This window comes from Heloderma suspectum, chromosome 1 (genome assembly GCF_057233095.1).
Source record: "Heloderma suspectum isolate Gila_16-S chromosome 1, 16-S_ref, whole genome shotgun sequence".
In the NCBI taxonomy this organism is placed as follows: Eukaryota; Metazoa; Chordata; class Lepidosauria; order Squamata; family Helodermatidae; genus Heloderma; species Heloderma suspectum.
Window position 1 is genome coordinate 152,585,871 of NC_139458.1, and position 26,936 is coordinate 152,612,806.

Genomic DNA, 26,936 nt, shown 5'->3' on the forward strand with positions numbered 1-26,936 from the left:
GGAAACTTGTTTCACTTTATCCAGAGTCATGAGCTAGTTCTTCGCCAGTGATCAAAGTCAGCATTTCGGGGTCTTTCCTGAATATGTTGTGTGTCTGAGTACAAGTAAATAAAGGTGCAGTCTTCACTCATTTGCTGGTTTGTGCAGGATCCAGAAACTTTTGTCAAGGCAGTGTTTCTGTTGCTGGGACTTTGCATTGTCCCAGCACTCAAACCACAACCCTATTGTGAGCATGCATGCTACATGGTATGCAGTTGTGCTAGTATCACACTGTCAATGTTTGGATAGTTCGTGTGTTACCATCAGCGCTGAGTAATACAGCATTCCTCCCTCTCTATATGTGCCATATTTCTGAACTTTTAAAATGCTTGATTTTATTCCTGTTTGTTCTTCTAGAGGCCAAGTGTTTTCCTGCTTTACCATTCTTTGAGCTCCTTAAAAGCACACACTCATGTACACACACACACTGTAAAGGTGGTAGACACCAGCAAGGTTACTCCCTTCCACCTGCAACCCAGACTGAGTCAGTTTTCACCCCACCTGCAACCCAGAGTCAATTTCAGCTCCAGCCAGGAGCTGGCTAATTTCATGAAAATATGGTTTCCTTCCTCCACAACAGGTGTTTAGCTCCTCAACCCTCACAGGTTGCACTGAGCTTGGATAAATCAAGAGCTGCTCTTAACTTGGTTAAACAGATAGCAAGGAGCCAAGAAAACAATACACTGCAATAGAACAAGCTATTTATGCAAATACATTTATTCTATTCTCAATATAAGTTAAACATTTAACACTCTGTTCTAACAACATCATTCAGTCCCCCTAATTGTCTTTGATGGACTCTTTTGTTGTCTGGTTTCTAAGGAAAAGGATATGAGTGAAAAGGACAGGGTTAAAGCTTGGAAATATACTGGTAGGCTATGGAAGGAGTGATCCATGTATGTTGGCTGTGGAGCGTCTGAGGCTTTCTGCACTTCATCACGGTAGGATTGACAAGGAAGTCAGATGGCCCCATAGACCTTTTACAGCCAAGCGCTCTGTAGCTGCCATTCAGTTTTCATCGTCAAAGTATCTTCTGCTATTTCTGCATTAGGAAAGAAAACCCTGGTGAATATGATAATTGTCTGATCCAATTAGATTTAATTTCCATCAGCTGCAGTGTGGGGACACTTGGCTTGGCTATTGTAAGAAAGCTACCATCCATGTGAAAGGACAGTCCTGCAGTACATGCCAAAATCCTGGGGCCTGGGCTGGATGCACCTGGTATCGTAAGCTTAGCAGAGTCAGCCCTGATTAGTACTTGGATGGGAGACTGCCTGGGAATCAGGCTTCCTGCACTGAGCAGGGGGTTGGACTTGATGGCCTTGTAGGCCCCTTCCAATCCTATGATTCTATTTCTATTTTTATTTTCTACTTAGTGACAGCAAGCTCCATTCTGAAATTCCATTTATCATTTTCTAATAAACAAACAATTACAGCTTCAAGTGGAATGATACTCCTTCCTTTGAATTTAGAGATGAGACATAATTTCCTGTTTGTCATGATGTAGGACAGAGTTCCTTGCACCAGTTTCAGCCAATGTGATGTGCCAGTGGTGTCCCTTCTTGGAAAGAGATGGTCTGGCCACAGTTACCCATGCTCCAGTAATCTCATAGATTATGAACGGCCACTGTAAATAATGTGATTATCACTCTTAGTATTTTCTGCATTTAATTTCCTTCTGACTTTACTGTTTAAATCCCCACCACCACCTCCACATGTACGGTACATAAACCTGAAACTCTCCATAATACTCCATGCATCCAATGAAGTGGGCTATAGTCCATGAAAGCTTATGCTACAATATTTTTGTTAGTCTTTAAGATGTCACGAGACATTGTTGTTTTAACACAGAGAGAGAACTTACAAGACCAACATTAAGAGATCTCCAATGGTTCTCCATTTGTTTCCAGGCTCAACCCAAAGTGAGGATGTAAACACAGGTCTTCTTGGTCCAACACTTTATCCATAACAGGACACTCACTCTTCCCACATGAAATATAGGAAGAAATGTCATGTACATCAGGAATAATTGTAACACTGCAACACATATACCTGAATATACGTGAAACAAAAGAGTTAACAAGTAAGTTAGCATGGGAATAAAATCAGGTTGATAATTTTAAGAAAAAGGTATGAGTGGAGACATTCCCTAGAAATAAATTATGGCTTAATCCTGTGCAGAATTCAGTGGGGCATGAGCATAATTTTAAGATCACATGATACTGTTTCAATAGATTTTCCTATAAAATGTAAAATACCCAAAGACCCATAGAGTTACTTGGCATCCACTGGTTAATCCCTCAACCCTTCTAGTTTATCCTCACACCCCACAACAAATAGACACAAATTTTAAAATATATAATGTATTGGTGCACAGTAGAACAATGAATTAACTTTTTAATTATCTTAACTGATGAAGAGCATTTGTTTTCAGCAATATGATCTATTTCCAGTTCAGGAAATGTAGCATCTTCAGGGAGTTTGTGCATATGACGGTAATGAGGATGATCTATCTCCTTCTTTTTTAAAAAGCAAACACATAATTTACTCAGTTTTAATAAAAAGAACAGATGTGAATAAACAGATTTTAAAGCAGATTAGGAACATACATCAACCATATTTGATGAATTAGCACAGACTATGACCACAATTCAAACATATTAATACCTTCAACCATAAATTAAGCTAGGGCTGCCGCCTTTGAATCCAATGGTTGACCATTACTTAATAACTTGAGAGGGCAGTCCCTAACCCTCTGATGTTTGTGGCCTGTTGGAGGGGGTTAGGATTCGGGTTAGGCGGAGAGGAGCTCAGCTGGCAGGACGATCCACCACTGCAGAATCCCCTGTTGCCACCTGCACAGGGCTCTGCCAGCACAAAGCTACCAATACTAGCAAGTGTAGGCCCCCCAAACAGGGTGTTCTGGCATGGGGCAGGGACAGAATTGTCTTTGGATCTGCTGGATCCAAAGCTGCTCCGTTCCCTGATTCCTTCTGTCCCATCCCCCCCAATTCAGTCCCCTCACCTACACCGGCCTGGAGGTGGTGCGGTTAATTCCCCCCATGGCTTTCAGGGCAGGGGTATCAAAAAAGAAAGATCCACCAGGCTCCCCACACCATCCATTCTGGCCAGTACAAGCCAGCAGAGCTTCAGATGTGTTGCTCCTGCCTGCCCCAATCCCTCATTGCTCTGTGAAACAGTAATTTAAGGGAAGACGAGAGAGGAAATAAGTCAAAGGAAAAAAAGGAAAACACCAAGCTAATGTTTTGAAATATATATTTTTTAAGGACCAAATATTCTGCATCTTTCTCAAGAGAGTTCTTGGTCTGCATTTTTTCCTCAGCATTTGATGCATCTATGTTCCGACATCACGTGAGGTAAATCCTGGTTTATCATGACAAGAATAAGCCTAACCTCTACAGGCATTTGTGCACTCTTGTCCTCCCCTTCTCCTTCACTGTGGCCACAAAGAGGTGTTCCGAAAGCTCTCCCTTCCATTTTTTGATTAACTGCAGCTTGTTGTGTCACCTGAACCATTGAACTGTGGCTAATCTTAACTGTGATTTGTTTGAAACAAGCTAATGTAACCTGTGGTTTATGAAGCTGGTTTGTTTCAACAAACCATAGTTGAGATTGACTGCAGTTGTGGGATCAGATGGAATGTTAAACTGTAGTTAACTGAAACCACAAGCAAAACCTTCCAATCTACTCATGGCCATGCTGGAGGAGGAAAGGGGAGGGGGGAAGCATGCAAGCCTGGGGTGGGGGCAGGCAAGGCTTGTTCCCATCATGAGAAACTATGGTTTATCATGACATCTGAACACAGCCTATTTCAGGGTCTGTATCTTGGTCCTGTTTCTTCTCCAGGAGAGTCTAAAGTGCTTCTGTTTGATTATGGAGCCCAGGTATAAATTATCTCCAGTGAAAGCTGGTGCTAAATAACAGGCTGTATTACTAATTAGGGTAAATGTCATAGCAAGAGCACACTGACATTGTTACGATTAATGGCCCAGTGCATTACTATTTAAAACACCTTTGGAAGTTAATGGAATTGTATTAATTGTGCTGTTGAAGGGACCAGAGGAAGTGGAGTCCATCATTCCTGAGCTTTCTGGAGCAGCACCTCTTGTCATTATGTTAGAACTGGATGCCATGCAAGTTCTTTATGCCTTTAAGATTTTTTCCCATACAACCATTTTTCAAATGAAAATGGTGCCTGTGCTCCGATCCCTAGTGGAAAGGGAAGGAATCCATGTTGATTCTTACAGTGGCTCAACAATAAGGTAAAGGAAGACCAAATATCAAATATGTACCTAGAGCATTTGGCTGTTAGTCTACTGAGCTATTAACCCCAATTTTTGTACCCCTTCTTCTTCCTGTGTTCCCTCTAGACCCTTCCGTCTTTGCATTCTGTCAGCACAACTGTTGGCAGAAAATTCTAAATATCTTGCAAACACATACCATGGCAGCAGGTAAATGAAGTATATTTATGCCGAAGTCCTTAATTTGCACACACTCGGTATGGGTAGTATCTAATATTAGCCCTACTCAGAGTAGATCCATTGAAATGAATGGGACTTAGGTTAGTCATAACTATCCTAAATCTCATTCATTTCAATGGCTCTACTCCAAGTAGGACTAACATTAAATACTGCCCTATATATCTGATTTTGCCAGTTTTCAGTGCCTGAATAATGGTTTACAAACCCATGCATATCAAGGAACAGGGAGCCAAAGAATAAAATACATGCAAAAACCATTTCCCAGGTGGTTACCTAATAACACAGAGATGGGGAATGTGCGGCCCACCAGATGTCATTGTGCTGCGACTCCCACCATCCCTCACCATTGGCCATACTGGCTGGGGCTGATGGTAGCTGGAGTCCAACAACATCTATGGCACCACTTATGTTCCCCATCCCTGCAATAAAAGATACATTATGGCCCCCTCAAATATAAAGAAGGAATTAAGAAAGTGGATTCCTAATTTGGGGTTAGAAAGGCATTATATTAGGAGTTCACACCAAATGACTCTGCTGTAGGGCATGCAGGAGGAGGTAAACAGGAGGCGAAGATGAGCCCATATCTACTGAACTTACATACATCACCTTGCTGATTCTGAACCACTTCCTGGGTCTCATTTAGGCAGGACCGAGGATACAAAGGCAGCCAAGGCAGCCAAAGTAAGTAGTGCTGAGCCAAAATGGGGAGTGGGCATGTAATAAATTATTTTCACTCCATTTTAAGTGTGCTCACCTCTTTGAACCTCTTGGTGAAAGTGTCCCAAGCTGTTATAAAGGATATGGGTGTTGGAGGAATTAATATCCATTGCTGAGGCAACCAGGCTAATGTTCCCATGCATTGAGATGTACATTCAAATGTGCATCCCACTGAAAGTAATGAAGCATGGAGGAACAGCATCTGTATTCAGATGTGCCTTTGAATGCAGATGTCATTTCTCTGCAATGCGTTACTTTCAATACAATAGAATCCACATTTGGATGCACATTTTCAATACAATAGAATCCACATTTGGATGCGCATCTGAATGCAGATGTTGTTTCTCTGCACCATCACTTTCAATAGAATCCACATTTCGATGCACATCTGAATGCAGATGTTGTTTTTCTGCACTGGAACTTTCAATAGAATGCACATTTTGAATACACATCTCAGTGTGACAGAGTTTTGACTAGGATGCCTTAGTTGGGAACAAGGTTCCTCCTCCCCAAGCAGCAACAGACTGGGGAAACAATTGCAGTATTACATGGAAGAGTGAAAAGTAGGATACATTGGGGTGGGGGTGGGGAGAGACATATTCAGGGAATATCAAATCGCATGAAAATTTGATGTAGCACTGACAATGAGTGATATTTATTAAACTAAGTTGGGCCATCTCAGCACAGTTTCTGGGTGCTTCTTTACATGTGTTTTCAGAAGGAAATGCAATATGGGTGTACCTAGGGAAACATAGGACTAAGCCTTCTCCCACAGTTACTCCCCCCAGCCCTTCATCCTTGCCAGGCAGGTAGCCTTCCATTGCATTTTCTGAAAGGCCACAATTATCTTCTAGCTTCTGGATCACAGCTCCTAACAGCCCCACCATCTCCTACTCCTTAAGAAAAACAGACGTTGCATGTAGCTACAACATGGACTTCAAAGGCATTATTAGATTGCAGGATTGCTCCCTTGTTCCTGAAATAGGCTTACTACCATTATCAGCAGGGGTCAATTCAACAGGCACTGCTTTCACCATTGCTGCATCTGGAAAAAGCTGAAGCCACTGAATTTCTGGCAGGGAAAAGATGCCCACCCTATTAGTCTGACTTCCTCGATAAGATTCTTCTATGATTTCCATTTCATCTTTCAGAGGAATTGCAGGCCTGTTTTCATTAATTTTATTCATGTGTCAAAATGATAAATGCCACATTTGTCCCCAAACCATTCCTATTTTTATTTCATTCCTCATCACCTCTCTGTTCTCATCCTATATGGCCCTGACCCCTCTGTAAGAGATCCTACTCTCTTCTGCATCCAAAACCACTTTCTTTCCCATTACTTTATAAATCCTACCATTTCATCAAATGCTGCTGCTGTTTCCCTTTCATTTTAGTGCCACATATTTTATTTGTGTTTTGCCTGTCAAAAATCGCTTTCCAGGGTGCTGTTTGCTAAAAACAACAACAACAACAACAACAACAGCAAAGACCACCTCCCAAAGCTCCTAAGATCGGATACTCAGTATCTCTTTCTGCCATTTTAATAATCTTTCTGATTCACTTTGCCTTGTTTTTATGGATCTGTAAAGCTTCTCTCTAGAAAGTTTTATATTTTTTTAAATGCAATTCATTTTATTGCTCATATTCCTCCTTACTTTTTGGCTTACACATATCAGCTTTGAACGCTTTCTAGTCCCAGGCTGGTAAATCTCATATAATGGAAGAATGTGCTCTCGGCAACAGACAAAGCAGATGAACAATGGCACTTCAGAGAGATAGGTCAGGGAATCTAACTTTCAGAATTCTACTCTCAAACCCAGGTCTTGCAGCCGTTTGAGACAGATAGCCACGTGTCCCTAGTGAGAGCCATCACCATGCTAACCAAACGAAACGTATACCGTTATGCAAGGTGTGGAAAAAGTAGACAGGGGACGTGTTCGCTCTCTGTCTCATATAATACTAGAATTCAAGGTCATCCAGTAAAACTAACTGATGAGAGAATCAGGATGGGTAAAAGGGAGTCTTACTTCACACAGCGCATAATTAAACTGTGGGATTATCTACTAAAAATGTATTGATGGTCACCAACTTGAAAACAGCCTGTTTTCAGGGGGATTAGACAAATTCACGGAGGATAAAGTTTAGGCTATCAATAGCTACTAGTCATTATAGCTATATATTACCTCCAGCATTATATATGGTATACCAGTTGCTGGGGAACATGAGCAGGAGGGCGCTCTTGCACTCATGTCCTACTTGTGGGCTTCCCACAGGCATCTGGTTGGCCACTGTGTGAGCAAAATGCAGGACTAGACAAGCCTGTGGTCTGATCTAGCTAGCACAGCTCTTATATTCTTATTCCTTTAAACAACATCTCTGACTATGCAAAGTGTCCCACTTTCTATGCTTTTCTCTAGCCTGGTGAACAGAAGTTTCTGATTAATGGCCTGTAATGGCTGGTGGAGGCTAGTTAAACCCATGGACATTTTTCTCACATCCATCTGCCTGAGGACTGAGGGCTAGACTTAGGGAGAGATGCGTGATCATTATTTTTGAATGGTTCTTTTCAAGTCTAAAAGCAGCTGCAGCGTTCCAGAATTGGATTGAAACAGCAGCGCTGGGGGAGAGGGTGTTTAACCCTGTGCCATTTTCCCATTTGAAATCACTCCCTAAAGCTGTTATTAGTCATACTGGGGCACTGGGGCGGCGAGGGGGTGTAAGTAGGACCAAGCTGAAATGTTCCCTACCTCCCCACTTTGCCTCACCATTTGCAGGTCAGAAATGGAGATACATTTTGGCTGATTGTAGGGTATGACTTTTTTCAGGGGGGGCACACTCATGGCCTGCCTCCAGAGTGCTTTCGGGCAGTCACCCCCCCACCCCCCCGGAAGACCCCATCAGAGTGCTATTACATATTGATGTTTCAGGGGACTTTGACGAGGAAAATTGTGGCCACCAGAAGGAGCGACCGAGATAGTTAATTTCACCCGCAAACCCCACCCCCCTGTGTTTGAGGTAAAAGTTCTTCCACGTGACCTTCAGCTCAGCACTACAAAGGAGATGGGCACAATACAGGTATTTTCATGTTTCCCAGCAGGGAGAATAGCAGCTTTGTGGTATGTCTGAGTTCTGCTCAGAGAAACATCATGGGGGGAAAGAGTAAATACCCCCTCTCCCTGCACCCCTGCCCCAATCTAATTCACCCCACCCCAAACAACTTAAAATTTTAATTAAAAAATATTGGGGATCTTATCATGCGTTTCCTATGTAATGTGTCGTTGGCCCACAAACAGTTTTTGGAATTTGAATGTGGGCAAAAGAAAGAAAATTTGGAGCTTGCTTGAAAAAGGCTGCTAAGAGATTTCTGGCTGTAGGAAGCAGATTTTTATATCCTGGGAAACTGGACTGGTAATGCTTATGGACTAGAATCGCATGTGTGGGTATTTGCTTCCCAGCTGCACAATTTGTAAGGGTTTTCTATGAGGCATTTATTATGCACCCGTCATTCCCTACTCACAGTTGTTTATGGGTTCTTAAGATGTCATTGTCACCCTCCATTTTCACTTCCGTGTCTATCAAGTACTTTCAGTGAGGTTTCTTTTAGATCAGGGAAAATTTAATTGTGAAAGCAAATGAAAGCACAATTTCCTCTTGGCTATTGTGTTATTCTGCTATATCACAGTGCCACCTAGAGGTTCTATAACAGAAAAGCAGGAAAGGAAATGTTCCTTGTATAGTGCTTGGATCTTAATTCTGCAATGAAACCAAAAGTAGATACAGGGGATTAACAGCAGATTAACAGCCTTGTGTAGAAAAGCTCCATGTCTCTCTATAAAACATTTTATAGAGCAAGCACCATAAGCCTCTAGTGTTCTCTCCTCACAAGGAACCTGATCCTGTTTCAGAGGCTGTCCTGTTACTTTGTACCATGCAGGGAAATGGGGAGTGCAAAATGATATTAAAACACAGTGCTAATGCTTTCTGCTACTGTTCCTTGTGGAAGACAGGAAGACAAGACCGGCTTAGAAGTCCCTGTTCAACTGCATATGCTAATCTATGTAAATTTATGCCAAATTAAAACTAGCACCCACTACATAGGTACTGAAGGCTCCTATATTGGGCCAGTCTGATTTTTCTGCAATAGGACCCTTGTTCAATAGAAATGAAAGGCAGTTTTCCATTCAGCTAGATGAAGATATGAAGCTGTGTTATATCATTGGCTCACTACTGTCTATACCAGCGGTCTCCAACCTGATGCCCTCCTGATGTTTTGGATTACAACTCCCATCATCCCTGACCATTGGCTGTGCTGCCTGGGTCTTATGGGAACTGCAGTCCAAAGCATCTCAACGGCACCATGTTGAGGAATGCTGATCAGCCCTGGCCGGCAGCGTCTCTCTGACATTTCAGACCAGGGCCGGGGTCTTTCCCAGCCCTACAGGGAGAAGCTGGGGATCAGACCTGCAATCTTCTGCATGCAGAGCAGGAGGTACAGTGTCTCCTCCTCCTCCACTGTCTCCATGTAGCCCCTCTAAAGGAGGGCTTCGACAAGGGAAGGGATTCTTTTTTTAATCCAAGATGTACAGCTTTTGAGGCAGTGAATCATCTCCCCGCACCTCAACTCCCTGCCAGCCCAGCCTGCTCCTTGCCATGTTGCTCAAGGCAATTAAATTCAGTGCTAGCTGAAGGGGAAGTCTCTGCACCCCCAGGTCGTTGAACAGCCTTAGAGATGAAAACCCAGCTGCCCTCCTCCATGCTCATGTTCATAAAGGAAAAGCAAACGTAGATCAGGATGTTTGAACTGCAACACAATTTCATTTCTTGTAGCTTCATTAGCTCCGGTGATAAAAGTTACAAGCCAGTCTGATTAAATTTCCTCTGAAGACTGCAGAAGGACTAGATGGTAAAGATAGGTATAATATGGATCTGAAAAATCAGAAAATGACCTATTAATGGCAGTTAAAGATGGGTCCTTCATCCACCTTCTTTACAGTACTGAAAAGGTACAGCAGTCCTTTAAAGGCTGGCTTCAATTGGCACTTGAAAAACCTTGGTGCTTTGTTGCCAGTCTTTGAAAATTCAATAGCTTAACAGAGGAATCCAACCAGTGGGGGCAGAGAGATCCAAAGGCAGCAGAGGAATTGCTTTATCCAGAGCCCTGCTGAATGATTTCCCTCCCATTGGTACTAATGGGATGGGAATTATGTACATCCTCTCCAAGGCATGCATTTCTCCATCATGTCAGGGCATGTCTGGGGACCAGGAGAGCTTTGGATCCTGACCTCTCCCCCCTTCTGATTCACACCTTGGTTGCCTCTACTGGCATCAGAGCTGTGATGTCAGAGAGGACAAGGCCCTGGAGGTCTCCACAGGGGTTAGGAGAGGGCCCCTCCAAGGGCAGAACTTTCTCTACAGTCTCAGAGGGGAGAGCTCTGAACTATCTTATGGCCCCGGGATCCCCTTCCAGGCACAGAGATGTGACAGGCACCCGCTATGTTCCATAGAGGACATAACTCCTGAAATAGATAGGGCAGTATCCAATAATGCTGCTATGCTGCTGCTCATTCCATTGTGCCAGTGGAACCCACCACTGGTGCAACAGGAAGCTAGTTTCCTAGAGATACCCCAGAAACAAGTGGAAATACCTGTTTCCAGATTAGTACAGGTCAGAACAGGTCCCTTCTGTGAGCTCCAGAGACCTGCCCCATTCTGGAAACGAGCGTTTTTGCTTGTTTCTGATTGCTTTAAGGACTGCTAGCTCCTCATTGTACTAGTGGTGGGTCCCAATGATATATGGGCAGCATTGGATACTGCCCATTAGAACCTCAGTTAAAATCATTAGCTTGGTCAAAGATCATTTTACCCATGGCTGTCTCTCTCAGAGTATTATTTACAATGACACTAAAAATGCATGTGATTCTCCCTCATGGAGGGAAATGTATGAATTCTATTTATGTGGGGTAGAAGTTGGAAATGAAATTGAATGTATACTACTATCCATGGAGGCTTTCCATTCATGTCCATTCATTTCAACCATGGGACTGCCCCAACATGTCATCAGCCCACCACATGTAGCAGGCACACTCTGTACTTGGTTTTTTCAGCCGGTCATGGGGATGGTGATCTGAAAGTTGGGGGACTTTGAATTGGTCCCTTTGAATCGGAGTCAGATCACCTCCTGTTGAGGTTTAGACTGATGGCAGCTTTTCCCCTCTGCAAGAGTAGGGAAGCCATTAAGATGATCCATTCCCAGAAGCTAATGGATCCAGATGGTTTCCAAAGTCCCCTAGGGGCTTTTCCAGCTGATATGGTTAGTGCTCCTGTCAAAACCCTGATCAATCTGTGGAAAGCAGAAAAGGCCCAGGCTGTTAACATATTTGCTCCTGAGCACCCTGCCTGTAGTAGAGCTCATACTGCTCCATAGCGATGAAACAAAATAGGCTTGAGTGCAGATGGAGAAACTCCCAGCACATGTAATCGAACATCGGAAAGTGCCTATACTCAAACATACTCATGGCAGTTAAGGCAGTGAAAAAACAATATTTCTCTCTCTCCATTAAGTCCTCTGTGTGCTGCCCAGTGGAGCTTTCCAGGGTGTCAGGGCTGGATCAGAGCCCAGAGAGTCCCAAAGCAGTTCTGATTCTGAGGAAGAGATAGAAACCATGGGAGAGGAACCCGCACGCTGTTCAGAGGAGCAGCCCAGTACACATTCCTGAGAGTGATAGTGACCCTGGCAGGGAGAGGGGGCACAACAGCAGTTTCTGGATGCTAGGCACTGGCACAGCGTCAAGCGGGAGATGGCGGGCGCTGAGAGGAGGCACTCAGCCCGCTTGGCATGATGGCAACAGCAGTGCCCCGATGCCCCACAGGAAAGGTGTGGACTCTCTCCTCCTAGCCCATAAGTTCAGAGGTTTCCCACCTTACAAATGGAGATCAACTGATTCCTAAGGCTAGAACCCCTGAGTAGGCAGCTCTCTTAAGTCTTACTCGTAGGAGCAAGCAATTAGCATCTGTAAGCATCATTAGGTTGAATGGAAATAAAGCCTTGGAAAAGAGCCCTATTGTCTGCGTGTTGATTCTGGCTACCTAAGGATTTCAGAAGGCAGCAGGGGTGACCTCCTGACAGGGGTTTTTTTATGCTGGCCCTAAGAACACCATGTAGCCATCAAAGGCCAACTGTGATATGTTTGCTAGGCTGGGCACTTCCAAGATAAAATCTCTTGCATCCTCCAGGCCTTAGACTCCAGTGTTATAGGAGATGAATCAGGTGAGGTATCCATTGCACAGTCTTCTCCTGTTTTCCTGGATGAGTTTCAGATGGTAGAGCTTGAGGACATTGACAAGGTGCTTGGACAGGTTTGAGCAACCACTTCCATATTGGTTCCTTGCCCCTCTTGGCTTATAAAAAACCAGCATGGAGGGATCAGCCAGCTGGGCCAAGGAGGTGATTAATGCCTCCTTGTGAGACAGAGTGGTCCTGAGCCACCTGAAAGAGGCAGTGGTGAGATCACTCCTGAAGAAATCCTCCCTGGACCTGTAAGATCTTAACAACTTTAGGCCAATAACAAATGTTCCTTTCCTGGGCAAGGTCCATGACCAGGTGGCGGCCAATCAGCGCAAAACACTCTTGGCTGAAACTGATTATCTGGATCCATTTCAGTCAAGGTTCAGGCCAGGTTTTGGCATGGAAACAGCCTTGGTCATCCCATATGATGAGCTAGTCAGGAGAAAGACAGAGTGAATGTGACCCTGTTGATTCTCCTTGATCTCTCAGTGGCTTTCGATACCATCAACCATGGTATCTTTCTGGGGTGACTGTCTGAGCTGGGAGTAGGGCGTACTGCATTGCAATGGTTCTGCTCCTACCTGGATAGTTGGCTCCAGAAGGTGATGCTTGGGGAATATTACTTGGCTCCATGGACTCTCCAGCATGGGGTTTCTCAGAGGTCAGTTCTGTCTCCCATGCTATTAGACATCTACATGAAACCATTGAATGGGGACATCCAGAGTTTTGGAGTGTGTTGCCATCAGTATGCTGATGACATGTAACTCTACCTCTCCTTTTCATCTTCATCAGGTGAGGCTGTGGATGTGTTAAATTGGTGCCTGGCTGCAATAATGGACTGGATGAGGGCTAATAAACTGAAGCTCAGTTCAGACACAAGACTGGATTGTTAGTCTCTGTTCTTCTGAATGGATGGATGGTATTCATCCTGTTCTGGATAGGGTTGCACTCCCCCTGAAGGAGCAGGTTCATAGCTTGGGAGCCCTCCTGGAGCCATCTCTGTCACTTGATGCTCAGGTGACCTCAGAGGCATGGAGTGCCTTCTACCGGCTTCCCTTGATGGCCCAGTTACTCCCCTATCTGGACAGGGATAATCTGCCTTCAGTAGTCTATGCTCTGGTGATTTCCAAGTTAGATTACTGCAACATGCTCTGTGTGAGGCTGCATTTGAAGGCTGGTTTGGAAGCTGCAGCTTGTGCAAAATGCAGCAGCCAGATTAATAACAGGGACCAGAAAGTCCAAACATATAACATTAATTCTGTCCCGCTTACACTGGCTGTCTGTATATTTCCGAACCTGATTCAAGGTACTGGTTTTAACCTTACATGCCTTGGGACTGCAATACTTGATGAAGCCAACCTGAACCTACCCAACCTGAACCTACCCAAACATTACAATCAACATCAAAAGTCTTCCTCTGAGTGCCTCCTCTGAGGGAGGCACAGAAGGTGGCAACATGGGAGAGGGCCTTCTCAGTGTTGGCCCCCGATTATGGAATGCTCTCCCCACTAAGCTCCATCTGACACCAACACTGTCATCTGTTTGCTGCCAGCTTAAGACTGTCCTCTACTCTTAGACATTTGATGGCATATGACAGAGCATTTATGTCAGTTGTTATATCAGGTCAAGTATCTTATTGTAACTGAGCTGTTTTAATTGTTTTAAAATTTGTATGTTAGAGATTTTATGTTCTATTTTTATGATCTTGTATTGTGGTGTGTATTTTTGTGAACCACCCAGAGTGGTTCAGCTATTGGGTGATATAGAAACAACAACAATAATGATGTCAGGAACATAATCAATACCAAGCTGATTTAAGCCACAAAGCTCCTTCAGGTTCGTGATGACAAAAACTTTATAGTACTCTATACTCAGTATAGTACACACACAGGAATAGCCTTTTTCAGCACAGATGGCAACTTGCACAGCAATTCAGTTTACAAGCCATAGTTTTTGCAAGCTCATTATCTACACAATGACCCTGTGAGGTCATTATTTCTTCTATTTGACCCACAGGGACTTCTACAGCTCATCTTGAATTTGAATTCTACACTAAATCCAGGCCTCCTAAAACTCATCTCAGCATGCTAGCTATGGGGGCGGGAAAGGGAAAAGCCCCCCAACTATTCCAACTTTGGAAATAAAAACATATAATAACTGAAGACTACATAGACAACACTGTCCATAAAGATATAATGCCATTAGTGTTCAGCACCAAGCACTACAGCTGAAGTAGCAAAGCGACATTAATAAATAATAACCCATAAATGTGCGGTGTAATGTTCTCTCAATTTAATAAGGTACTACATTGATCTACAGCAGCAAATTATACTTTTTTGATTGTTTAAGTAATATTGTGCTTTCACTTGGCTCCCAGTTTATGAGGTAATTTAAAACTTCCATGGGCTTTGCTGATGCTGACTGAACAGAAGCAGTCCAAAGTTATAGCTATTTTATATATCAAATGGGAACAAGTAATTCTTTCAGCATTCTTTTCTCCTTGGCTTGCTTTCTCCCTTTGTTCTTCCCCTTTGAAGATTGTCAGCTTATGTGCAAACATCAGTCCTAGTTAACAAATCCCAAAGTGACTCTATTATTTTAATTTGAACATGGCTAATATATATGTTTGCTCAATCTGATGAGGACAAAGAAAATAGAATTGAGGGGGAAAGAAAATGCTATTTAAAAGCTGATTGGCTGGGATGCCCACCTTTTTACCAATCATGTGGAACCACCTTCCAGAGCTTTCACTGATTGGTCAAAGTGCCCATCTGGAACAAGCTTCTAAAGCTTTCATTCATTAAATGTAAATGTGTTTATTTTCTTTCTTTTTGATATATACAGATATGAACTCCAGACAGTGTGGATATCACTCTGATCTGTTGACATCAGCTGTTGGAGTGAGAGGAGATAAGCATTTAAGGTGGATAAACTTCAGAAACATGGCTAATCATTTGTTGTTTTTGTTTTTCATTGCTTTTTAATCTTACGTTTTTCAATTGCCTGGTGGAACCCATTGCATGGGTTGGAGCCAAAGGTGCCCCGTCCATTCATAGAAGGAGTACTTCTGCAAGGCCTTTGATGCAGTGGAGGCCTCCATGGAAGGGAAAGGGGGCAACGTTTGCCATTCCTCCTGTGCCACTGTGCCTGGCTCTAGTGTGGTAGCCACCTCAGGCAGCTCATTTGGCATGTTATGAAAGGGTAGCAAATGGTTTGATATTTAATAAGTTGCTGCATTTTTATTGCCACCTGCTTGAGAGAGGCATTTGTGGGATTTTCTGCCTCAGGTACCAAAATAACTTGACCTGCCTTGGTTCTATGCATCTCAACTTGGGGTGGAGGGGTGCTACTTGTTGCTCAGCCTCAGACTGGAGAATATCTTTGGCCAGCCCGGTGTGTCATTTTCTACAGTGTTCGAAGGCCCTCCCAACATTCTGAAGCAGAATTTTGAGAGGTGCAGGGAGAAGGGGAAATCACCTTCACCCTTTCCATTTGTGGGCTCCTGCGGTGCTCTTTCCATGAGTGGAACTCTGATGTTGGAAGTGTTGGATCCAGCCCTGTATACATACATGGAATACACAGCTATACTCTAGGTTCGTTTTAGCGAGCCAAAGACGTGGGATGCATATATGTGTACTGTCTTGTAATTGAGATATACTCATATTATATATGTGTGTGTGTGTGTGTGTGTGTGTGTATTATTTATTTAGTTATTTATTTAATTTCTATACCACCCAATAGCTGAAGCTCTCTGGGTGGTTCACAAAAATTAAAACCACAAGGTACAGCATGAAACAATATAAAATATGAAAGCTTAAAACCACAATATAATAGTACAACCAGAATAAAACCTAGCAGCAATACAGAGATTTAAAATACAGATTTAAAGCATCAGAGCTAAAGGACTAGGAAGCTAAAGTAAATAAAAATGTCTTCAGCTGGCACTGACAGGAGTACAACATAGGTGCCAGGCGAACCTCTCTAGGGAGCTCATTCCACAGCTGGGGTGCCACAACAGAAAAGGCCCTCTTCCTGGTAGCCACCTGCCTTTTTAATAAGCCCATTATCACCCCACTTCCCCACACCAGCAGTGGATAACCAAATGGTTACGAGAGAAATATCTTACTGAGAAATCAATTACAGATCTGAAAGGTGTCAGTCATACTCACCTACTTTCTATATGGCTACATAGTAATAATATTCTTTTAGTAAGTGTTGTTAACATTTTGGCTCACCATTTCCATGTGGCACACTTATTACCAGGAACATAGCCAAGCAAGGAATACCTTGAAAAATACAAAAATACCTGGCAGTACAAGCCTAACCTAAACATCTTTCTTCAGAAGTAAGTCCCAGATAGTTCAATGGGTCATGGCCCTCTGTGTTTAGGTTTGCAGCCTTAGTCAGTGTCTTTTTCCATACAAGCCCACATGACCATTATGGTCTGTGCTGAGGGAGAGGTCTTGCTTCAGACTCCCTCTACTGAGAGGGTTAAATTTACTGGCCTATGAAGCTGGAACTCATTGGCAGTGGAGGCTGGTGGCTCCGATTTCGGAGGGGCTGTAAATCCACTCTGGGTTTCAGTCAGAACCAGCCAGAACTCCAAAGGAGCAATCCAAGGTGCTGAACCCTATCCCCAAAATAGGTTTAGCACTTTGGATAGGTCCTTTAGAGTTCTGACTGGTTCTGACTGAAACCCAGAGTGGATTCACAACCCCACTGAAATTGAAGCCACCAGCCTCCACTCCTCATTGGTGGCTTTGACTGCAGAGCATCCTTCTGCAAGGATGAAGGTTTACATCAGCCTAAACCTCCTTCCCCTCAGGAGGAACAGTAAGATTTTAAACCAGTAGGGCATCCGGGGCTGGACTTTGGGGCACAAGCCTAGGGCCTCTCAGCAAAATGAGCAGAAGGACCCCTAAACACAACAGGGCCGGCTTGTCACTTTTTGAAGTAAGTGAAGTAATACACATTGCCATCTAAAGAGGAGCCTCACACACCATTAGGTCCCATGGAGAGGAGTCATAAGACCATTCAGTCTAAGGTCTAAAATTACCTAAGTGCACCACTGACTTAAACTCTTTCTGGATTGGGGTTGTTTTATTTATATTAGTGTTTGTATTTATTGCGAATATGATTTTCTTTCATATACTCTCTTAACCATTTGTTTTGACACAATATCATTTTCTAATTTGGAGTGGTGTAAGCCACATCGGGGGAGCTTTCAATTCTTTACCAGATGGGACATCAATTAAACTTCTAATAACTTTTTTTAAAAAATCAGATTTTCTAAAAAAAAAATCATTAAGGAAAAATAATCTAAAATCTAATCTTGATTTGTTTTTTTCCCCCACCAACAGCTGGGAATTATTACGCACTTGTAGTGATTAATATAAAATGTCCTCTAGGTGGCAGCAGGTCTATATGAATTTTAAGACTTTTCAAAAGGAAAGGAAACAAAGCTGTTTCATGAAGCACTTTTGTGGAGATTTGACCATTTTCTCTTCTAAATGTACAGATGTCTGTTTTTGCAGTTTAAGGATCCCTAGTGTAAGATAGCAGCCTACTAAGGTGCATGAGCAGATCAAAACACCAGGGGCACCATAGCACAATCTGGGGGCGGGGGGGGAGAAGAGATTAGAAGATATAGGATTTACATCAAGGTCAAGTTTTGGATATATACAGTTAAACTGCACAACAGAAGCAGCAACAAAAACACTGCTTTTTTGCAATTTACAGCACAGCCCAAAGTCCCTGGGGGTGGGAGATCCATGGCGGAACCACCACCATATCCATAGCCCTGCTGGCTCACAGCAGCTAAGGCGGGGGGGGGGGGCAGTTTTGGCTGGTTTATTTGCCACATGCACAATTTTCCTGCCACTTAAACCAATGGGAGGGAATTCACTACTGTAGCTCCAGGGCTGGCATAGTTTGAGGGCCTGCTTGTGTGTGTGTGGGGTGTGTGTGTGTGTGTCAGGGGAACAGGTGTGCTTCTGCTTCTGCAGATCCATGGCCCTGACACGCTCCAGGAGGAATGCCCCATTCTGGCCCCCGCCACCCAAGGTCAGCAATGGCAGTGCCGCTTTCTCCCACCACGCTGGAGAGGGCTTTGCCTCCAAAGTACTCTAACCCTAACCCTGAACTGCCCTTCCAGGGAGCACAGGATTGCTCCCTTAAATGAATATAACCAAGAATGGGTCTTGTTGTGAATTTCTCGTTCTCAAATCTCTTATTTTATCTGAAATGTTTCAGAATAACTATAACAATGTGATTGACCCAGGCTTGTTTTTTTGTTTTTCAGCAAGGAGATACATGCGTTGGGCATGCATCCCTCATACATATGTCTACTGAGGTTTTTCTAGCAATAGCCACATAGGCCCAAACTCGACGTTAGGACCGACCTGCAGCAGTCACCAAAGCAGCAGCAGCAGTGTTTCTCCTCCTCCTGTCTCCTGTGGTTGTGTTTCATAATGCAATGAAGTAGACCAGAGCAGTGAAACCTGTAACATTTTGCATGTTAAATGTAAGGGGAGAGAAAGAGAAGGGGAAGGAAGAGGGCAGGCGACACAGGGCTGTTGTCTTCAGTGCCGGCTGCTACGTCTAATTCTGGCTTCAATATGCAGAACCAGAGGTTGGTCAGACAAAATGTGACTTCTCCTAAGGTAGTTTTAGGGTGGAGTCCTATGCGGGTTTTACAACTCCGGCCATGCCACAGCCATTGTGAGCATCTATGGGTACAAGATGGCAGAAGAATCAAAAGTATATTAGGCCTGCCCACAGGATCCACTTCCACATGGACGTCCAGCACAAAGGGAATAGGTGGACGCCACTTCACATTTGAAAATGAACGTGTGAATCCATGTTTGGATTTTAAAATAACCAGGCTGAATCTACACATAGCATTTATACCGTTATCACAGTTACCATAACTATTGGTACACATGACACCAAGGGGCACAAAACGGTATGATAATGGTATAACTGCTATGTGTAGATTCATCCCCAGACTTTGGAAGATGCAGAAGACATAGGGCAAATACCTGTGCCTGAACTGATTATTTTCAAGAAGGGAGTCTGAGGAAATGAACAAACAATGGTGACAAGAGATGAGGTTCTAAACCTTATTGACAAATTGAAAGCTAACCAATCAGTGGGAAGACATAGGGCAAATACCTGTGCCTGAACTGATTATTTTCAAGAAGGGAGTCTGAGGAAATGAACAAACAATGGTGACAATTGATGAGGTTCTAAACCTTATTGACAAATTGAAAGCTAACCAATCAGTGGGTCCAGATGGGACCCATCCTCAACTACTTAAAGAACTCAAATGTAAAATTCATGATCTTCTGACAAAAATAAGTACAATCTCTAAGATCAGCCTCTGTACCAGAGGACTGGAGAGTGGCCAATGTAGCTTCAATTTTTAAAATGGGATCTGTGGGGGGCAGGATCCAGGAAATTGCAGGCCAGTGTTCCAGGTAAATTAATGGAAACCATTATGGAAACCATAAAATTATCAAGCATATAGAACAACAAGCCTGCTGAAAAAGAATCAATTTGGCTTCTGCAAAAGTATGTCCTATCATACTAATCTTTTAGAGTTCTTTGAGATTTTCAGTAAACATGGACAGGGTGATCTGGTAGACACTGTTTACTTGGATTTCCAAAAAGGGCTTTGGCGAAGTCCCTCACCAAAGACTCCTGAGAAACTTAGCAATCATGGAATAAGGGGAGGCATCCTCTTATGGAGTGGTAACTGGTTAAAGAGAGTAGGAATAAATGGTTACAGGAATAAATGGTTACATTCTCACAGTGTGGAGGGATATAAACCATGGGATCCCACACAGATCTGTTTTGAGACCAGGGCTGGTCCTGCCATACAGTGGGGAGGACTGCCCGCCTCAAGTGGCAGATCAGGAAGGGCAGTGGATCCTGCAGACGCGCTGCCTGGAGTTTCAAAGTGAGGCATAGTGTGGGCACTCCGGAGAGCCCCACTGGCCACTCTCCTGTTGCGACAAATGCTGCAGCAGGAAAGCAGCAGTTTTGGTTCTCCAGAGCAATATCAGCTGCTGCCTCTGATTAAGGCATAGGTGGGCGGCCACTCTGCAGAGCTGTGCCAGCTGCTCCCCAGTGCAGCTCTTTGCAGATGCTTCTCCCTGAGGGGCCCTTTCACAAGCGAGGCATTGGCAAGACGTTGACCCTGGAGATCACCTGTACTGCTGCAGCACAGGCAATTTCTCCAGGGTCAACGTCTTACCAACCCTCACTCTGAAAAAGGACCCCTCAGTGCACATTGAGGGGAAGGTGGGAGGAGCAGGTGGCTCACAGGGCAGCTTGCACTCCTCCCTGGCAGCGGCATGCACTCCCCCTTGCCAGGGATGCCGTGGCGGCTTGTGTTCCCCCAGCCCTGGCAGCGGCACATGGCAGCAGTGGCTCCCACTCCCACTCCCCCCTGGCAGTGGCGGCACCATGCCGTCTCACCAGCAGACCTTGTGCCGGCCCTGATTAGACAGGTGCCTTTTAACTTGTGAGTGGCCAGGTAGCTAAGTTTGCCAGTGACACCCAATTATTTAGGGTGGTTAAAACAGAAAGGGATTGCACAGAGCTCAAAAAGGAGCTCTCCAAGCTGGGAGAATGGGCATGCAAATGGCAAACGTGGTTCAATGCATGCAAGTGTCAAGTGATGCACATCAGAGTAAAAAAGCTCAGCTTCACATATACGCTGATGGGGTCTGAGCTGGCATTGAATGGCCAAGAATAGAGAGGCCTTTGGTCTGGCTCAGCAGCATGGCTCTTCTTATGGCCTTAACTGAACTGGCAGGGTGAGAGGAGTCAGTCCAGCATTGTAGTCATGCGATCACATTCCACATACAGCATACTTCCTCCAAGTGAGCTGCCTGCCTATCAAGCAGGTATGGCGCAGTAAGAAAATGGTCATGTGAGCAGGCTCTTTCTCTCTCTAGTGGGCCAATCCTCTAGCACTTTCCATTTATCCAGATGCCAAAGTATCCAAACACATTCATGACCTTCTCTTCAGCATTTCTCCCTCCCCCTAGGGATAAATATGGTTGCCCGGTATTCCAGAGCTGAGATAAACAGCCACAGTAATGTTGCAAGTGCACGAAACACGTTTGGATTCTACGTGCATTTCAAAACCTTTTGTGCACAATGATCTTATTTTGTCTTATCAGCAGTTTGCATTTTGGTCACTTCTCTTAGTACTTAAATTCAATAGGGCACTTATAGTTTAATCCTCCAGGCTGCACAGAATGGATCTAAAGGCTTTATGATTTATTTCTCATTTGTATCCCAGCTTTCCTCCAAGGATGTCAGAGGTTATCCCATTTTATGGGATAAAGCTCAGTCTTGTGAGATATGTTAGGCTGGAAGATAGTGACTTGCCCAATGAGCTTCATGGCTGGGTTAGGATTTGAACTCAGTTCTCCCTGGTCCAAGGCTAACATTTTATCCACTGTCTGACACTTCTCCATCAGGAGCAGTGGTGATGAGGCTGCGAGAAGGCCGGGGCTCAGGAATCCTATTTGATTCCTGTTACAGGCACAAAATCTCAGAAGGAGGGAAAGACACAAACTGCTGTTTATTGTATTGACTGCTTATTCACTTCTTTAAAAGCAATTAGGAGTTTAATCACAGCTTCTATGGATTTCTGCTGAAAATCTGTAATTAAAATCTGCACAGTGCCCTTGCATTATATACTTAACTTTTCCACAGCCATGCTGGAATATCTTTAATATTCTCATATCGTTGTGACAGAATTGGTTAGGCATTCCACAAAGCAACAACCCCACATTGCTCTCCTGCAAAGTTGTGAAAAGGCTAAAAAGCAGTTCTAATATGTCAGGTTAGAGGTTAACCCCCTTGATCTCATCCAAGTTGTTCTTATAATGAATGGAGGTGTTTCTTTTCATCATGATTACAGCACAGAGAGGAAAGGAAGAAAGCTCCTTCCCTCCCCCTCCTTGTGTAGGAAATGAGACTGACTTCCTTTCCAATAAAGCCTGTTTAAATCTGCAGTTAATTGAAAGCTTATCTTCTTTCTGAAAATGGGAATGATGTTCATATAAAAATGCAATGTAATAATGTAATAGCTCTCCTAGAGGTGACTCATACATGTGGGACAGAGAAAGAAGGTTAAGAACCATCGATGCTTAATTCCTGCTGGTTCAAAAGTACCTCCAGGAACAAGAAGGAGAGAGAGAGAGAGAGAAAGAATATGGTTTTGCTGTCTTACCTTTGCCTGAATGGATGAGAAGACCTGTCACATCAAAGGATGCATGAATCAGGCATTCTCTGCTGGGCAGTCGAAGGAGGCTGGGTGTCAACTAGCCATATTGCGAAACTAGACCAAGGTTTCCGTGAGGCTTCCATATTAGGTGAGACTGCAAAAACTCTTTCTGTGACATTCCAAACAAGACTTCAGTGCTCCGAAGTTGCTCTTTAAAATGACACCATGATTTATACAGTGATGAGCCACACACCATCTGCATTTTCTGTTGGTGGTCATTTTCCTTTATGACCCATAGGCATGTGGCTGAAGGAAAAAAAAGGTGCTTAAATCTGCCCCATGAACTTAAGAAGCAACATGTTTTTTTGTATAGAAATTTGCCTGAACTAGCTTTTTTTCTTTTTCTTTTTTTGGTAGCCTGATCTCCTTCCAAACTGGGGGCCCACTTCAGAAAGAATGAGCTGGTGGTCAAGGGGTATTATCAGATTCCCTTTCCCTTCTTTGGTGCAGCTGAAGAAAAGGAGATGCATTGCTCCTGCCTAAAGGATTGAATTGAGGATTGGTATTCCTTTGCTGTGCCATTGGAGGGTAAAGGGTAAACTCTGGGATCCAGTTTGGCATTCTTTTTGCTTCAACATTTTAAAGGCCCTGAACAGAGGCATGCTCAAGATTTGTGCAACCCAATGCAAACTCAGCAACACAACTGAATTCTCCTTGGGAAATGGTGCATTGTCTGTAGAGTAGCCATTGTTTTTATTGGGCACTAAAGGTCCCAGGAGAATAATATTTTAGGATGTAATGGAGCTGCAATCCACAAGATTACGCAGCTTCCTTAACTGACCAGAATTTGCTGTTGCGGACCGCACCTAGGGTGGCCACCTTGAAGCCTGGGCACTGGATATTGACTTTTAAATGTCCCGCTGAAGGAGAGATGAGGCAGCTGCTGCTTCTCCATGGCTTCTTCCACCCATGCGCTCCTTAGTCCTGTCATTCAGCTCTCACCCATACCTGCTGTAGTGAAGAGGACTCCAGGTGCACCACATGGCAAATGAGAGAGAGAGAAGGGTTATTAGCCCTGCATAAACCTCAGGCCATTGCTATCATGGTTATCATGGGCAGATGGAGCTAATGCTATCCTTTTGGCCTTCCTTGGCCAATTTGCAGTTGCTACTGCCTCTCACCCACTTTGCTGCTTTCAGAATTGGGCTGTTCAAATAATTAACGAATGTGCAATAGCACAGCTCTCATGATAAACTGGATTATCTAGGAGACAGACAAAGAAACCCAGATTTTACATCTTGGAGTTCAGCATGACCCAAGGGATGGAAGGCATGCACTTGCACACACACATACAAACACAAACACACACACACACACACACTAATCTCCTGGGACAACTCAGTGACCCTAGCATGATCAAGCTGATGGTCCAGCACAAACAAGAGTTCAGGCAGAAGCAGGACCTTGGACAACTCCAAGTGGACATCAGGTTGAATGCTAACACGTGAGCGAGGCTCAGATATTGCTTCAGCAACCATCTGGTTTCACCGAGGCTTTCCACAGGCTGCCACTCGGTCTAGGTGGCTAGCTCTGCCCCCTCCAGGAAAAGCCTTGCCTGATTTTGTAAGCATTGACTCCAACTGGGGGGATCATGGCAAAACTGCAGCTTCAAGTGGAATCCTTGGACGGGAATGGAATACATACTCTGAAATGGATTCACCTCAGGCCAGGAGGTGGTGGTAGGAGGAGCTCCAGGGTTCCTTTATGCTCTGGGGAAGTGGGGTCATCTGGGGTCTGCACTGAGGGCGAATCCTTCCCCCATTCTGCCTCTTCCTCAGAGTTTATGTCTTCATCCACAGGGAATCCAACTCCAGTATCATGACAGTGACACCATCAGTTTCCAGCCAATCAGTGCAGCTCACAGCCAGCTTCTGCTGTAAATCCACAAAATCAGTTTCCCCTGAGCTCACTCTGGGGGAGAAGATTATACATTTACACAAAACACAATGACTGCGGGCTCACTGTTCAAAGCAAAGACCTCTGTGTACACTCTTGCGGTGCAGAAGCAGCACTGAAAGACTCAAATGTCTGTGACAGTCTCATTTCTACCCCACAGCAGGTTAGAATGATAGAGAATTATACCAGGCTACAGAGCAAACTGACAGAGCTCTGGTGATTTTAAATCAGCCAGGGCTGCAGACCTTCCTTCTTCCATTCCACCCTTTGCATTTTGTTTATGCTTCTTCACTTTGCAAGATAATTCTGCCCCCTGCTCGGAATTTATATCTCAAAATGTGTGGGCTGCTACCTCCTCCAGATCTAATAATCTCTCCAATGAGCCCTACAGCAATATTTATCTCTTTTGATCTTCCAATCATAAATCAGTTGTTCTTGCCTCTGGTAATTTTAAAATCTTTTCAGTGCACATTGCTCAATTGGTTAGTTCCCACCAGGCTTTGATTGTGAGGATATACCTGTACAATTGTAAATCCCCATATGTCACCACAACCAACACCCCCTCCCCACTGTTTGTCACTGGGAGAATCCCTCTGGCAGGACAGGCAATGGTGTGGAACATGTCAGTTACCTTGCTGTTACTTGACCCAGACATGTGGCAAACTAGATAACCCCATGCTGCCAAGGCAGTAAAGACCAATCCTTCCTGCGGGGAAAGGCAAATGTTGGGAGTAATTCTCAGCTGCTGCTACTGCTTGTCATGGCCACCAGGAAAATGCAGTAGGCTGCCTTTTCCCAGAGACCAAAGCCCTGTGCATGTGACTAGAATACAGGGATGATCAACACATGAGGGGAAGTCAGATTGTCCATGCTCCTAAGCTCTATAGGTTGATCAGGTCTTCTGAATGCAGCCTCCACATGCACAAGTTCAGCACAGGGCTCAAGAAAAGCAGCAGCAGGGATTGCTCCCTGCATCCCTTCCCTCCTGCTGTATTTTAGTGAGGCCAGGAGCAGCAGTGGAAAGGAGATGATGGGAGAGTGTGGGACTCACTCCTTTCCTCTTCTTTCTCATCCTGCCTCACTGCAAATTCTTATCCCAGTGAGATATTTAATTGCAGTGTTACTGTCAGAATAAGCGCCTGCTGTCCGTTGATAGAAAGTGCAAATGCACCCCCAATGAGGATTGGTTCATCCCTGTATGTAAATCACTTGAGTATTTTCTTTTACACTTGATCATTATTTATTAGATTTCTAACCCAGTTCCTGGTCAAAGCCCTTCTTTGCTGGCTGTAGCTGAACATGTGAATTCACCCCATTGAAAACATTGTGCTGGAGGTGGCTTTTGGGTGTTACCAAACTTCTGTCTCTGGTGTTGCATCTGTGATGGTTCATTCACACATGCAACTCATCCCTTAATCCCACAGACACTGAGTGGCAAACATGTGCATATGGATCAGCCCATCTTTTGCTCTCTACCTCCAGGTGCAATAGGCAGAGTTAGACACTTGGCAGCACGCAGGTCTGGGAATTCCGCCATTGTCAAACAGTTGTAAAGCAGAGCGGCGGAGGGAGAGGGAATACTATTTCAAGGGATGATTCAACAGTGAGAGTGGTTGCTTAACTCTTCCCTCACCCAATACATTTCCCCTGCAGCCTCCTCCCCACACCCGCTTTACACCAGCTGGAGTTTCCTTATGTGCATTTGCTTCATTGAGCAGAAATGAGCAACAGCGGCAAAAGTGACTGCCTGACGCTTCTCCCTTGCAAAACATTCTATCCCTCCTGCTGCTCTTCAGCAGTGATTGTTTCCAGACCTGTGTCTGCCAGGAATTTCCCAGTTTGGCCCAAAAGACACACACAAATTAGGTTGAGCAGAGTCTTGCTTACATTTCTCCTGGCAGCCACCTGCAATTCCTGAAGGAAAGGGGCAACTTGATTTAAGGGCCATGGTTCCGCTGGATATGTGTGACATCATTGCGCTTGTTCTGCCTGTGGAACTTGGGCTCAACAGAAGAAGGTTCCACTCCATGGACTGTTGGAGAACAATACGCTCTTCGGCCTCTGACTTGCGTTTCCTCCTCGCTCACTGAGCCGGCTGATTTATCTTTTGAAAACTTGGTTTTGTTTTGCAGAAAGAGATTTGTCCCCACTTCTCTCAGTACAACCTTTAGGCTTAATAATTAATAGGTTG

At 44.3% G+C, this 26,936-nt stretch overlaps 1 long non-coding RNA gene across 1 annotated transcript; it reads right to left on the reverse strand.

Moving 5' to 3' along the window:
* Nucleotides 1-745: 745 nt before the first annotated feature.
* Nucleotides 746-23,830, reverse strand: LOC146358292 (uncharacterized). Its single transcript, XR_014787030.1, has 5 exons — nt 23,656-23,830; nt 22,796-23,095; nt 18,945-19,043; nt 1,904-2,021; nt 746-1,081 (listed from the first exon to the last, which is right to left on the reverse strand). It is a non-coding gene; the product is annotated as an uncharacterized LOC146358292 (long non-coding RNA).
* Between the last annotated feature and the right edge of the window lie 3,106 nt (nt 23,831-26,936).